At 42.3% G+C, this 15529-nt stretch overlaps 1 protein-coding gene and 1 long non-coding RNA gene across 2 annotated transcripts in view; one reads left to right on the top strand and one right to left on the bottom strand.

The window, feature by feature from the left end:
- Window positions 1–15529, bottom strand: part of LOC129654864 (sperm-associated antigen 17-like) — a 257575-nt gene that overhangs the window by 139791 nt on the left and 102255 nt on the right.
- Window positions 13751–15529, top strand: part of LOC129654870 (uncharacterized) — a 34251-nt gene continuing 32472 nt past the window's right edge. For both annotated transcript variants that reach the window (XR_008715630.1, XR_008715629.1), the window contains exon 1: window positions 13751–13918. This is a non-coding gene — a long non-coding RNA (uncharacterized LOC129654870). The remainder of the gene's footprint in view (window positions 13919–15529) is intronic.

Here is a 15529-nt window from a genome sequence, read left to right as displayed (position 1 = left end):
AGGTTGGACGTCCTGAAGGGTCAGCTGGCCTGTGCTCCTTGTGGAAGCCCTGGGAGGAAATTGATTTCCTCTTTGTTTCTAACTTCTAGAGGCTGCCTCATTTCTTGGCTCCTGGTCTTGTGCTCCATCTTCAAAGCCAGCAGTGGAGCATCTTCTGATCTCTCGGTCACTCTGGTTCTGTAATCACATTGCCTTCTGTGTCTGTGACCCTCCTACCTCTCTCTTAGAGGGACCCTTGGGATGACACTGAGCCAACTTGGAAACTCCAGGACAATCTCCCCACCCCAAGAGTTTTAACTTAATCGCATCTCCAAAATCCCTTCTGCCACTTAAGGAAATAGACTCACAGGTTCTGGGGATGAGGCTGTGGACATCTTTGGGAGACCATTCACCCTACCATACTCTATTACTTCTCCAGTTGCCGTCAGGTAATATATGTGCTACATTGTTTCATGTCAGAAGTATTTCAATTAAGGGATTAAAAACAACAGTTTCATGTAATAAAGCTAAATTTTATTTAACTTGATGCTTCTGCTCATCAGCATCTCATGCCTCTTTGAGCAGAAAGTGGGCATTCAGTCCTAAAAAGAGGTTACAATGGGCTACTCTTCTCTTTCCTCATGGAGTCATCTTCTCTTCTGATCAGTGCTTCTGATTTCCCCAGGATTAGAGCAGGTGGGGAGAAGGAAGAGGCAAGGGAAACAGGAAGTCTGGGGTGGTCCAGAGTCAGCAGCCTGTGGACCTGTAGATATTTAAATGACTCTTCCTTTACTGGATGCTTCTTGAAAGTCATCATTAGGCTTTTCTCACCTTAAGTTCTCCCATGCATTAATACTTGGCTTCTTGTGTGGCCTCTGGGCATCCAGGAGTCTACCTTTGGCTTCCCTACTCTTTAGGTCCTCTTGTCCCTCCAGGAAGTTCTCTCTAATCATCTGGGTCATAGGAAATGCACAAAGTCTTTGCCCTGACTCTGGGAGCATACGCGATTCCCATACCTTAGCTGCCTACTCCGTTTCAGCCAGCCTGTGCTTGTTTATATTTTTAAGATGTGGTTCAAACATCGAACCATTATGTCTCCCAGAGTTCACAGGAATTATATTAAGATCTTGAATGGGTCTCTTCAAAATCCCTCTTTCTGGATTTGGGTTTAGGAGGTGGTATTCTCACCCCTCTCTCCCTCGATGGGCCAGGGCGGAAGACACATTGTACCAGTCTCTCCAAAGAAATCTCTTCAAATACGTACCTCTTGATCTTTTATATCCTTAATGTGGGTAAGTAATTGACCCTGTAAGAGTTTCTGAACATCTTCTTTGCCAACTGTACAAACTGGAATGAATCGTTTCCTTGGCGTCTTAGCATCAAGTTCCATTTTACCATCTTGTTGTATTTGTCAAATAGCTACCACAGTGTCTGGCATAGAAAAGCACTCAATAAATGTTCATTCCCTTGTTTCCAAGGAAACTAGCAAAGCATAATTACAGATATATAATTTAATTAGTCAAATGTTTTGAGACATTCCAGATGGAAACACCAAAGAAGGTGTAAAGCACTATTCTTAGAGCAATTTTCATCCTCTCTCTTCATTCTGGGCAGCTGGCAGTCTTCTTATATGGAGTGCTGACACATTCTGATGTGTCTTTCTCTGGGACCAATTTTGATGACAGGCAAATACAATTTGACATTATTCAGAGCTGTAAAATTCCTCCTTTCTCCAAGAGGCATGTACATCAAACTGATCATCTCAGCTTTTTTGTTGCTTTTAACATTTTAGAAGTATGGCAGGTAAACTGAATTTTTAGTGTGTATCATTTATGCCACTTACCTGGAAAATTATCCTATCACTATACATGTGATATGGGAGAAGTCAATGGCACCGCACTCCAGTGTTCTTGCCTGGAGAATCCCAGGGATGGGGGAGCCTGGTGGGCTCCCATCTTTGCGGTTGCACAGAGTTGGACACAACTGAAGTGACTTAGCAGCAGCAGCATACATGTGATATACCATGATTTAATTGACCCCAGATGGGTAAATTACATTGTTTTACAATGACTCTATGATAGGTAATCTCTGGGCAATGAATGGTTGAATTGATCTAAGTTTACTGGTGAGATGGCTAAGATAAAGTTTAAGGTCTGTAAGTCACCTGATACATGAATTGGGTGGGTCAGTCAGGGCTTGATTTGATCTTTTAAGAGGGTCAATCTGTTAGTTTTCTGGGCATTTAAGAGAAACTGGACCCTATTGACCTCTGCTTCTATCAAAGCTGTCAGCAGAAACTCAAAGGTCTTCAGGCCTCCACAGGAAATAGGAAGCATAAAAATCTGAATGGTCAACCAATCAGGCTTTCTCATATGAGGATTATTTCTCTACACACATTGATGGAGTTTCATCTATAGAACTGCAACAGTTGCTTACCAAGATTTTACCAAAACTTTAGCTTCAGTCATAATTTATATGTGCATATAATTCTGGAAGCTTATTAATGAGGAGGCTTTATTTTCCTCTCTATCTTATCTTCAATCATCAGTATCCATGCTAAAGATTCTTTGTTTTCATGGATCAAATGGTTGGATTAGAACAACAGGATCAAGGAGTCCATATAAATCTTTTCTTTAAAGCTTTTGAAATATACTGCCCAATTGTTCTCTACAATGGTTGATAATAAGATATGCTTCCTCTAAGGGGGATAAAAGTGCCTGGTTTTTCAGGATTTTAGGAATACTGGTAAATTCTGTTGGCCCTTGACTTTGGGAGCTCCCATGCAATCTTACACTTGCACATTGCTCCTTCTGTTGTGATAACTCAGGAACTGATATCAGCAACTGCTTTCTATACTCATGACCTCGCTTTTGATTCATGTATTAAGGTTTGGTATGATGTTAAGATTTTAGGTTTTGGACCACCAATCTATCCTTCATCTCATTTAGTCAATCTTATCTCAATCTTGTACACTTATTGTGATTGATATGTACATCATGGCCAAGATAGACTAGAATTGAGATTCTAGAAAGATTATCATAGGATGAAGACTTTATGAATAAGACAGAGCCTCACTTCTCAGGCCTGGTTTATATATTGGATGGCTGATTCCCTGGTGGCTCAGTGATAAGAACCCGCCTACCAATGCAGGAGATGCGGGTTTGATCCCTGAGTTGCGAACAAACTCTGCAGAAGGAAATGGCAACACAAATCCAGTATTCTTGCCTGAGAAATCCCATGGACAGAGGATCCCGGTGGGTTACAGTCCATGGGGTCACAAAAAGAGTTGGACACAACTTAGCAATTAAGCAATAACAAAATATCTTGGATTAGTTACAGAGGTTAATGAAAGCTTAAAAAAATTCAAAGCTCCTTAAATTTCCCTGTGGTCAAAATCAGTCCCAGAGCTTAGAGAAGGACTGAACCTTTTGAAAATGGGAGGGAGATGCAATTGGCTCTCTGGTGGAGATAAAGGGCAAGAATTTTAAAGGCACAATTTCCCCAAGTTTGTTTTGTGGCCCTCCTCCTCTCTGTAAAATCTCACCTTATCCACACTCATCATTTCAAATATCAGTTTGTGCCAACGACTCTTAAATGTATATCTCTAGCCCTGACCTTCTCCAAACTCCAGCTGATTTAACAACTTCTGATGAATATATACATAAATTTTCATGTTTTGAAACTTCCAGTGTCAATATCAGATCTAATCCCTTGAATCTATTGCTGGGAGAAATATCAATAACCTCAGATATTCAGATGACACCACCCTTATGGCAGAAAGCGCAGAAGAACTAAAGAGCCTCTTGATGAAAGTGAAAGAGGAGAGTGAAAAAGTTGGCTTAAAACTCAACATTCAGAAAACAAAGATCATGGCGTCTGGTCTCATGACTTCATGGCAAATAGATGGGAAAACAGTGTAAACAGTGACAGACTTTACTTTTTTGGGCTCCAAAATCACTGCAGATGGTGACTGCAGCCATGAAATTAAAAGACACTTGCTCCTTGAAAGAAAAGTTATGGCCAACCTAGACAGCATATTAAAAAGCAGAGACATTACTTTGCTGACAAAGGTCCATCTAGTCAAAGCTATGGTTTTTCCAGTAGTCATGTATGGATGTGAGAGTTGGACTATAAAGAAAGCTGAGCACCACCGAAGAATTGATGCTTTTGAACTGTGGTATTGGAGAAGACTCTTGAGAGTCCCTTGGATTGCAAGGAGATCAAACCAGTTCATCCTAAAGGAAATCAGTCCTGGAAATCATTCACTGGAAGGACTGTTGATGAAGCTGAAACTCCAATACTTTGGCCACCTAATGTGAAGAACTGACTCATTGGAAAAGACCCTGATGCTGGGAAAGATTGAAGGTGGGAAGAGAAGGGGATGAAAGAGGATGAGATAGTTGGATGGCATCACTGACTCAATGGACATGAGTTTGAGTAAATCCCAAGAGTTGGTGTTGGACAGGGAGGCCTGGTGTGCTGCAGTCCATGGGATCACAAAGAGTCAGACATGACTGAACTCAACTGAGTGTAAATATGCATAAAAATAAGTGTTTCTTTGCTTTCTTTTACAGTTTAAAAAAAAATAGCAAGGGCCTACAGAGATGAGTCAGCACAGTTCCTGCCCAAAAGAAACTCACAAATTGGTGGGAACAACAGATAAATACATAAAGACTCCGGCACAATGTGGCTAATGCTCTGATGGTGTGGGGCCATAGGACCAACCAGAAGTGGGGTGTGTGATGAACTGTATGTGGGTAAATTAGGAAAAGTTTCACAGAGGGCTTGACATTGGGTTAGTTACTCATTTCCAAGAGGTCTAGGAATTTGTTGTCCCCAAGAAGAATGAGCAACCAGCCATACTTAATATAAGAGATTCATCCTTAGGGAAAGTGGAGGTTGGGAAGGTAAATCACTCTGGGTTCTTTCCAGGACAGGGTTGCAATGAAAGCCACAAGGAAGGAGATTTCCATTCCATCCCCCTGGTGATGACACTGTCAACAACAATAGCAATCACAACAGGAGTGATAGCTTATACCTACATAGCACTTAGTATGTGCCAGGAGCTGTCTTAAGTGTTTTCCATGGGTAAACTTGCATAAGTAAAATAGGTGGTTGTGGGGTGGAGTCTGGATGAGGGTCCCTGGTGTTCAGGCATGGGCTTGCCTGGCTTAACTCTCCCACTGTTGCCAAAGGAGGAAGCACTCAGCTTTCTTATTCACTTGCCCAGATATCAGACACAGCGGAGAAGTGGGAGTGAGGCTTAAATGCTGTTAGGAGGCCAACATTACAAAATGGAGTCACATTCTATTACAATGCAGCCTGATGATGTCTGACTGGTGAGTGAAATGTGCCATTTTTCAATGAATTCAATTTGAACTTCTTTAAGTAAACTATTAGCACATTCTACAAAGCCTGCAGCCTGAAGGCAGTTAAAAAAGATGAACGTTCCCCTGATTGCTTCCCAGTCATGTCTTCAAGCCCCCAGCATCAAGTCTTCTAAGAAACGAGATGGATGCCTTGGTTACCATTGGATAATGTTTGACATTCTGAGGCGCAAAGGAGTGTCCTGACAAAACCTTGTATCACAGTTGGCAATTGCCACTCTATGGCATATACCATGTGGGTTTCTCAAGAATACCTAGCAATTTTCCTTAGAGCTACCCTCCTATTAAATACATTTTGGACAAGATGATTATAACAAGAGTTTAGGGCAATCTTTAAAACGTTTTAGATTCTTTGCACAGTGTTTGGCTTATAGTAGGCATGTGATAATTATGTAGGGGAAGAGTCCTGAGATTCAGCGATTCTATATTTTAAAAATTAATGTCTGGGGACAGACGTATCCTTAGGATACAGAAAGCAGTAGGGCTTCCCAGGTGGCACTAACGGTAAAGGAACCTGCATGCCAACGCCAATGCAGGAGACACAAGAGACACAGGTTTGATCCCTGGGTCAGGAAGATCTCCTGGAGAAAGAAATGGCAACACACTCCAGTGTTGTTGCCTGGAGAATCCCATGAACAGAGGAGCCTGACAGGCTATAGTCCATGGGGTCGCAAAGAGTCGGACACGACTGAAGCAACTGAGCACACAAAGCACACAGGAGTGGATTGCCATTTCCTTCTCCAGGGGATCTTCCCAACCCAGGGATAGAACCTGGGTCTCCCGCATTGTAGACAGACGCTTTACCATCTGAGCCATCAGGGAAGTCCACTGGATACTAACTACATGCAACTAATTTGAATAAATTGGCAAATGTGACTTTAGGGCCTCTTTCTGCTTTTCTCCTTCTTACCACTGGGAACCCACTGAGTCATACCTAGGCCAAGAACGGGCTTGAATCTCTGCTCTTACTATCTCAATTTCTTCCTTGGTTAGTGTGGGGGGCTGAAGACAGTTTCAGACCGAAGTCAGTGTTTTTGTTTTATTCTGCCTACCCTTCTTAAATATCCCTCAACTGTAAGCTTCTTCCAGAGAACCATGTCTTCTGCCATGACATCCCCCATTCCTAGCTCTTTGCCCTGTACTCAGAAGGCGGCCAACAATGTGAGAAGCTCATCACCCCTCAAGCCCCCTCACGGGAGGTGAGCCTGTCAATCCAGCTCGCCCAGCAGATGCGCGCAGAGCTCTTGCCCTTGAGCCTACGGCCTCGGGCCAGGAAGGTTCTACTGTGCTGCTGTCAAGTTTTCCACTGTGTCCTCAGCTCGGCCCCAAATAGCTGGTGTTGCTGTCCTCACACTATTTTTAGTCATAGATCAGTTATCCCTGACACGCAGTGATGGGGATTAACAAAATGCACCCATATGCATCTCTGAAGGCTGAGCGTGTGTGTCTCCAGCCCAAAGTAGTCTTGGGCAGTTCTGGGTAGGATTAGCAGGCTTACGGTTTTTTTTTGTTTGTTTGTTTGTTTGTTTTTTTAATTGTCTCTTTCTACTGCCCCTGGCAGAGAGATCCTGGCCAGAACCAGTCCTAAACTGTTTAAAAAATTTGGTAGGACAGTATTCTAAACTGCACATCAGATCTCCACTTTGCCACCTTCAGTACTTGTGGCCCCTGTTGGTATTTGGGTGAGGGTTTCCTTCTGCCCAGGGGAAGGGGCCTGTTGAACTCCATCCTGTTTTTATGAGAACACAGAGTAATAGGTCAGGCAGTAGGGATGTCCCCACCAATCTCTCATGTGGCGAAGGTTCCACATGCCTGGGGCAGGGAATTTCAAAATGCCCCATGCCAGCTGGGATGGCTGTACATGACAGAGTGAACACCATCGTAATCACATCATGTCCTGAAACTTCAGCCCTGATTACTCTGATCTTTATCCTCTTTTGACCTGAGATGAATGCAAGGAATGGTCTTCAAATGACCCCGTTGTTTTCAAACTCGAGTACAGTGTTTGACTTGGACTTCCCCAGTGACAGAAAACCACACCAGCTGACTAGAGCCTGCTTGACTTATTTATTTAATTATGTTAATTTGGGGGGGTTGCTTCACTTCATCAAATGACCCTTGGTTTTTATATAACAGGGAGGTTAGGGCATTCAAGACTTTATCTGAGTTTTTGTAAAATTATTTGTCTTACTTGAGAAATCCTTTCCTGCCTGCTGCTTACACAACTGCGTTTATTTCATGACCCTGTTGTTCTCTGCGGAGACTTTGTGGTCAGTTTAGAAATACTGGGCTGGGGGACAGGAGCCTGACATGACCGTCTCAGATCTTGCAAGTTATGCCAACATTATTTTAGGATCCTTATTCAGAGGGTTAGAATCTCTTGGGAGATCTCAAAAGCCAACCTGCCATTCTCCTGTCTGTGCAATTCCTTATTTGCTATGGTTGTCTAGGCTCCCCAGCAGGAAGGCAGCTCCAAACCATTGGAGCCAGTGGTTTTAGTTCTACTTGAGTTTTATTCTTTTACCATCCTTTCCTCTGCCTCCTTCCTTAACTGTCCCCTCTGTCATGATTTCAAGGCTCTAGAAAAATTCTTCATCGTCATCATGTAAATAACAACTACAACTACATAAAGGAAAAAGAAGGGAAAAAAAAAACCAAAATCTTTTTTTGTTGTTGTATTTTAATCAGGCAATAATTATTAATTGAGTACCTAGTATATGAATAGCAACAATGGTTTTGTATACCTCCCCTCCATGAAAATTCTCTAAATGTAACTTTTCCTATTTAGGATTTATCTGTAGATGAGACCTTGCTCCATACCTGAGACAAATCTGGCATGGGATGAAAGGATGCATATTAGGACTTGCTTTAGGTCTCTCTTTTAGCATTAAATAAGAAAAAGCAACCTTTAATCTCTAGTGTACAAGCTTCTGCTGAGTGACTGTCCCCAAGTAAGCTGGGGCACTTCTTAGGAAGTTTCTGGACTCAGTCTCAGCCTGGCCACATGTTGCCCTTATTTACCAGATCTCCAGGGTGTGACATCCTGATCATTCCTACTGGCCATGACCATGGAAATACTTGGTGTATTAATTTCCTCAGTTCCCTGCTACCTGTTACCAAACCTCTCTAATAGCACCTGTCTGTTCACTTACTGACCCCTCCTCATCTATGCCTCCCTTGCTTGCAGAGCCTTTCAGAGCTCCCTCTTTTCTTCCTTCTGATCTTATCTTCTAGGAGTTGGTTCCCCATTTTTTTATGTCCCCAGTTTAATATATCCTTGGTCTCACACATCTTCAGACCCGCCAGTACACTTGGTCTTTATAACCCATTGAGTCCCCAGTTATGATATTAGACTACAATAGCTGTGGCATTTTTAAAAATTATGGTGAACTTGTTTATTTTAAGGTGCTTGTGACCTAGATAGAAGGGGAAGATAATTCTATATGAAGATTGCATAGGACAACTGAGTACAAAATTTTTATTTTCTGCTTTAGGGTATTCCTATGAATGATTCATGCTGATGTTTGGCAGAAACCAGCACAATATGGTAAAGTATTAACCTTCAATTAATGATAATTATATTTAATTAAGAACACAAACAAAAAGTTCAGGGAAGCAAGATCCTGGTGACAAGTAATGCAGTAGAAACAGGTTGAAGGAGCTGCATGGAAAGCAGGTTGGAACCTGAAGAATGGACAGATAGAGAGTAGAAGAAAGGTGGTCCCAACAGAGAAGAGCAGCATGAACTAAGGCAGAGAGAGGTGGGAATGGGAATGGTATGTTCAATATGTATGAAGAGATGGAGCTGGTTAGAACCAGGAATGAGTCCTGCAGTCACTGGCGAAAGGACTCCGGGCTTTCACTTGGACATCTGAATGAGAGATGCCTCCTCTGTTTCTCTCATCAGACTCTGTAGGAGGAAAGAAATGCACAACACAGTCTTCTTTCCAGTTAGCATATTTGTTTCCTGTGTTCAGACATCCAGGCAGCACATTCTTTCAGGGAATTGTCTGTGAAAGCTGGGAGCAACTGAGACCTGCAGCCTTGGGTGGAGAGAGGCCCCTCAACTGCAGAGGCCTTGGGGGTTTCCTCAATTACGTAAACTCTTTTAGGTGAAGTTACTATTTTGTTAAACATATGAGAAAAAAAGTGGGGGAGAGGCAACCTAGGTACTCAGCAGTAGAGAAAGGTTGAATAGATTTTGACCTTTCATGAGATGCAACATTATGTTGCCAAAGGTAGCGCATGCTAAGAATCTGCCTGCCAATGCAGGAGACGCAAGAGATGCAGGTCCAATCCCTGGGTCCGGAAGATCCCTTGCAGAAGGAAATGGCAACCTACTCCAATATTCTTGCTTGGAAAACCCCATAGACAGAGGAGCCTGGCGGGCTACAGTCCATAGGGTTACAAAGAGTTGGGCACAGCTGAGTGACTAAGCAGAAATAACACTTAGCAAAAAAAAATTTTTTTTAATATACAGATATTTACTATAGTAAATGAAAAAAGCAGGATTCAAAAGTGTACATACACTCTGATTTCAACTTTGTGAATATTTCTATACGTTCGGTAGGACAGGTTAAAAATCAACTGAGCCTGACAGATTGCTCCCAGAGAGCATATGAAACTGAGCAAGAGGGTCTCAGGGACAGGATGCCCTACCTGAGGACTCTAGAGATCACAGCTGAGAGGAGAAAAATGACTGAGACTGTCTATCTTCATGGCTCAGATACTTGGCAGGCCAACAGTTCCTGGAGTTGAGGGTTTGAAGGAGAAAATGTTACTGCATTTGGGGCTAGATGTGATAACAAAACTCACCAGTTTTAATACACAGGTTGACAAAAGGGAGCAGACCAAAGTATTTGGGTTAGAGCTGAGAAACCTCTGGAAATGACTGAATTACCACTTAATAAGGAGCATTTGGAGTTGATTTGCTTTCTGAAATGTCACTGTACAGAGAAGCTTCCACCCATGCTCTAGCCAGGTATGCCCTGGATGGGAGATAGCCCTTGGGTCCTGGACAAGTTCCGTAAATCAGTGCTAAGTCATGTAATCAGCTGTCTCCATGGTGTTTGCACGATACCATCCCAGGAATCCAGGCCAGGATTTTCCTGTAAGCTAGGAGGGGTTTGGGTTTCCCAGGGAACTCGCTGTCCCCTCCGTTCCTCCCTGGTTAATGCCAGAGACATTGTCATCTTCATTGTCTTTTATTGAGTGCCTACTATGTGTGAGGTACTTTACAGATATTATTTTTAATCTCCTCCACAATCCTATTGGATGGGCAGTATTACCCCAATTTTATAGATGATGGGATTGAGACACAGTATGCTCAAGTAACTTGCCAGAGGCATACACTTAGTAAGTTTGAAACTAGATGTCTGTTCTCTCCTTCCTTTTCAGACACCTTTCAGCTTCTAATTTGCCACTTTGTGCATATATATGTGCGTGTTGTATGCATGTGAGTGAGAGACAGAGAAACCTAGGTGTATTTTTGAGTTTGAGTGTTTCTAAATTGCACCCATTCCCTGGCACTGGTTTATTTCTCAAATGTTCTCTTCAACACACCGTAGTTCTTACTTGTCTTTGTTACAAGTCCAAGCCATAGATGGAAACAGGATAAAAAAATAACGGTAATTTTTGAAACTAAAATTTTGGTTAGAAAGCAAAATTGAGACTTCTAGTCTCAGGACAACAAAAAAGCTCGTATGTAAGTTGCTGCTGCTGCTAAGTCACTTCAGTCGTGTCCGACTCTGTGCGACCCCATAGATGGCAGCCCACCAGGCTCCCCTGTCCCTGGGATTCTCCAGGCAAGAACACTGGAGTGGGTTGCCATTTACTTATCCAATGCAGGAAAGTGAAAAGAGAAAATGAAGTTGCTCAGTCATGTACCACTTGTAGCGACCCCATGGACTGCAGCCCACCAGGCTCCTCCATCCATGGGATTTTCCAGGCAAGAGGACTGGAGTGGGCCTTGCCATTGCCATTGCCTTCTCAGTGTATGTAAGTTAGGAGCAACCTAAAATTAACACCCAAGGTACAAAAAGCACACTTCAACAAAAATCCTCCACTTAATGTCTGGCAGAGCCCACGCTCAGACCCTTTGATTCCACTGCTTCTCTGCCGTGCTAGGATCCATCACTTGGTGTTAGCCTTCCAGACTTAGAATCTGAAGTTGACTTTGTACTGATCTAGCCCAGTCTGATCACTGTGGATCCAGTAATGCAGCATCCTTGTGCTTCTCTCTTCCTTTTTTCAATAAATACACAGCTAAAGTCAGGCAGCATGCTAGGGAACAGCAGGAAAAAAAAGATCACAATGAGTATGGTCCCTGCTATCACTGGGAAAAGAGACAAATGAGGAGTTAGGATACAGTGTGGTAAGCAATCTGATCAGGAAAGCAGAGGAACTCAGAGGAATAAATTTGGTCAGCAAAGGCTTCCTTGACCAAAATACCTCTGAAACTGAGACCTGCCAGACAGAGAGGCATGCTATGCCCATCTTAGCTCTCTGTCTTTGTCCACCACTTGTACAAGAGTGGCAGACAATCTATTGGGTTTGTTTTTAACTTTTTAAGTTGAGTAGCATTAGAGTTCAAGGAACGTAAGAATTCCCCTGGTCTCTAAGAATTTCACAAAAACACTGAGATAAAGGGAAATTCCACAGAGGAATCATAGACCTCAGCTTGGAATTGCTACCTGGGGAAAGGAATGCAATACACATTTTCTAGAAAGATCTTGAGCCCATTGAGGGAAAGGCTGTGTGGTGCGGTTTTATTCTATACCACATTGGGCTATACTTTTTCTGCAATAAAACCATAGCACTTGGTGTGTCAGACTGAGTCTAATTCAGAGATGTAACTGTGACCTCAGCCATAGAAGAGGACTAGAAAAATAGCCACAGGCTGACCTTGAAAAGAGCAGTACTGATTCAGGCATGGAATAAGGTTTAGCTCACAACAGCTTGTTAGAACGACTTAACATTATAAAGAAATTCTAGTTCAGGATACACAGTCTTCAAAGATAGCACCTGATGATTTAGACACACTAAATATTTGAGCCTTGGTCTAATTCCAGGGTCAGTGTTAGGAGGAGATGGACCGGCTTTAGGTTTATGGAGATTTCGAACGCACGGCCTGTTACTAAGGGTCTAATTATATAAGAAACTCCATATTAACATAAAGCTCTAGATTAATTGGCAGGGCTTCAAAACCAATGTTATTATTGAACTCTTTCCTAATTATACAAGTCTATCATTTCACAAAGTTCTTTTACTTTCCTTCTTCTTTCTCTCCCTCTTTTCTCCTTTTAAGTAATAGTACATAAAAATATATCCCATAAGTTGAATGCTTAGTATGGGGTGGGCCAGAAAGTATGTGTGGGTTTTTCCTGGAATCAACTTTTCGGCCAACGGAAGCCTGGTGGGCTGCCGTCTATGGGGTCGCACAGAGTCGGACACGACTGAAGCGACTTAGCAGCAGCAGCAGCAGCATAACAGGAGCTAAGGCTCCCTTTATTACATAAATCACTTAATTATTCTATGGAGTAGATATTATTTCACTGCTTTTAAAGATGAGGAAACTGAGATTTAAAGGAAGATAATTAACATGTTCATTATAAATGGACACACAGATCATCACACAAATGGAAATTATCTGAACTAGGATTTAAACCCTTTTTGTCTGAATTCTCAAGTCTGTGCTATTACTGTCTGTGGTTGAGCAATTAAAATATACATGCTGGCCGTAATGTCTGCCTGCCACCCCCTGTGCCTTCTCCACTGGAAGCCGGGATCTAGCTTTCCTAGTTCTCCTCTTTGCCTATTCTCCTCTAAGCACAGCCAGAGCATGTGGTAGGATGTCAATAAATGAGGAAAGGCCTGGTCTAAATTTATCCCTGTCACACAAATCGCGAGACTTTGTATCACTCTCATAAGGACAGGTCTTGCTCCTGTCTGAGGCCTGAGCACCCATAACAGAGAGCTCCCTGTCACTGTGACGATAGGAGGCCATGGAAAGGAAAGCCGTAAATTAGGCCAGGGGAGCAGGGCAGAGGAAAATAGATACAAACTGCTGACAAGATTAATATGCAGTTGACGGGGTGTGCTTTCACACCCGAGTGCCAACAAATAAACACAATTCAGAAGGCTCATCCCTGCCTTACCAGAGGAGGCAGATTCCCGAGCCAAAGAAAGGGAGCAAATGAGCAAGAGGAAGAGAGGAGAGGCCTGTGGGTGCACAGGGCTTGGTTTGCCAGGAATTCCTCTACATCGTCAGACAGCTGAGGGATGATGCAAGCAGCAGGCCCTGATGACACATTTTCTGACCAAAACCAGGGAAATGAGAAACAGGGCCAGGCCCTGCAGGGGAGATGGGTTTGAGGACAGCGAGTGCAAGCTGAAGATCAGTGCCTTCCTTGGGTACGGCCTGCCTGGTGTGCCAGCTAAGTTAGGTGTCATTTCTCACAGGAGTCAGCAGAACTGCCGGGCCTTTGGTTAGACTCCTGATGGGCTGTCCCACTTCCTGTGGTAATGAATGGGACCTCAGTAAGACTTCAGAGGTGAGAATCAATTCTTCTATTTTTTATTAGGTTGAACCATATGAAACTGCCATTTTTGAAGGTCAAGCATTCTTGAATATTGGCACTTTTATGTGGTTCAAGATAAGAGTAAAGGCAGAGATAGTTTTCAAACCCAGGGATCAATTTTATAATAAAATTGAGGCTCTTCAACCATGCATTGCTAGGGTATAGTACTGCCTAATTTAAAGCAATGGTTATTTTATTTAAAAAATAAAGTTAAGGCTCTTCACCATTGTGATATACAGTACTGTTTTTTAGGTAATTCTTCTTTGAACATAAAATCTAGACATCAAGCTTGGCCTAAAAGAAATTTCATGATCTGATCTTTTCTTAGGTGGCTAATTTCTTCCTCTGAAGTAAGACTAAACTTCTGGCTATTCAAATATTACTTCAGGTTACTAATTCTTTACACACACTCTTGCTTCTTTCTGGAATACTCACACCAGCCCACTCTTTTCTCCCTCATGTATCATTCCATCTTTCAGGCCTTTGCTATCATGGCAGTTATTAGGCTATATTGCGACCTCCATGCAGTAAGGAACTGTTGGTCAGAGTTCAGTTAAAGACCTGGAACAGAAATGGATAGATGAGTAAATGGATGAGTGAGTGAGTTACATGTACCCATACCCTTCAACACACACACACACACACACACACACACAGGTATATACACACTCTTTCTAGGGCTAACTTGCTATTCCAAATTAAATAATTCTCTATCTCATCACGTGGATGTCCAGTTTCAGAAAAACCTCTTGATCCTGGCTAACACTCTGTTACAGAGTTAGGTGATGCATAGAACATAAGCCAAGAACACAAGTTAGAAAATTCATGAACATTCAAACATACCCTGAGGACCTAGCTTAGCTCTTGGTTTTACATACAATACAGTAAGTTTCTCATTTTTGCACTCAATTTCTCCTGTGGAGCCTGGCTTTCACTGGCAGAATTTTCCACAAGTACCGCTAACATAAACAAATAAAACCTTTTGGGGGCATTTTACCAGAACTTGTTACAGCTTCTGATGCTGGTTAGAGATAATGGAGCTGTTATTGCTGGTGATTAGGAAAAGCTCAAACTATTTTATAAGCTTTACCTAGTTGGATTTATATAACATCTTTCCCCTGAAGAGAAAGTTATGGAATAAAATGGCTTCATAGCAGCTAATCATTTATTTCCAAGGGTCATAGTTGCCCTCTCTTGTTTCTGCTAACCCAAGATGACATAGGTCTGTACTATGCAGACAGAAGATTTTTTAAACTATACATGCTATACATTCATCGAAACTCAGCAAAGGAGGTGTTAATGAGTTCCCTGACAGTGGAAGCCCAGAATCAGATGCTGGGTATTATCTGTCAGTCATGTTGGGATAGGCACTTCTGGAATAAAACACATCTAAGAGCCCTTACCACCACAAGATTTTATGATACTATAGTCATAAACTCTACACCCACCCAGTTTTTGCTCTTAGCTTGGCATGTAATTTTAATGTAAAGATAGAATATACACATATGCATTTAAATAGAATCACATTTAAATGTTATTTTTTAACATTTTAATCATGAATGTATTTCCATGTATATTTATTCC

The sequence above is a fragment of the Bubalus kerabau genome, chromosome 6 (genome assembly GCF_029407905.1).
Source record: "Bubalus kerabau isolate K-KA32 ecotype Philippines breed swamp buffalo chromosome 6, PCC_UOA_SB_1v2, whole genome shotgun sequence".
Classification (NCBI taxonomy): Eukaryota; Metazoa; Chordata; class Mammalia; order Artiodactyla; family Bovidae; genus Bubalus; species Bubalus kerabau.
This window is presented reverse-complemented; position numbering and strand designations above follow the sequence as displayed.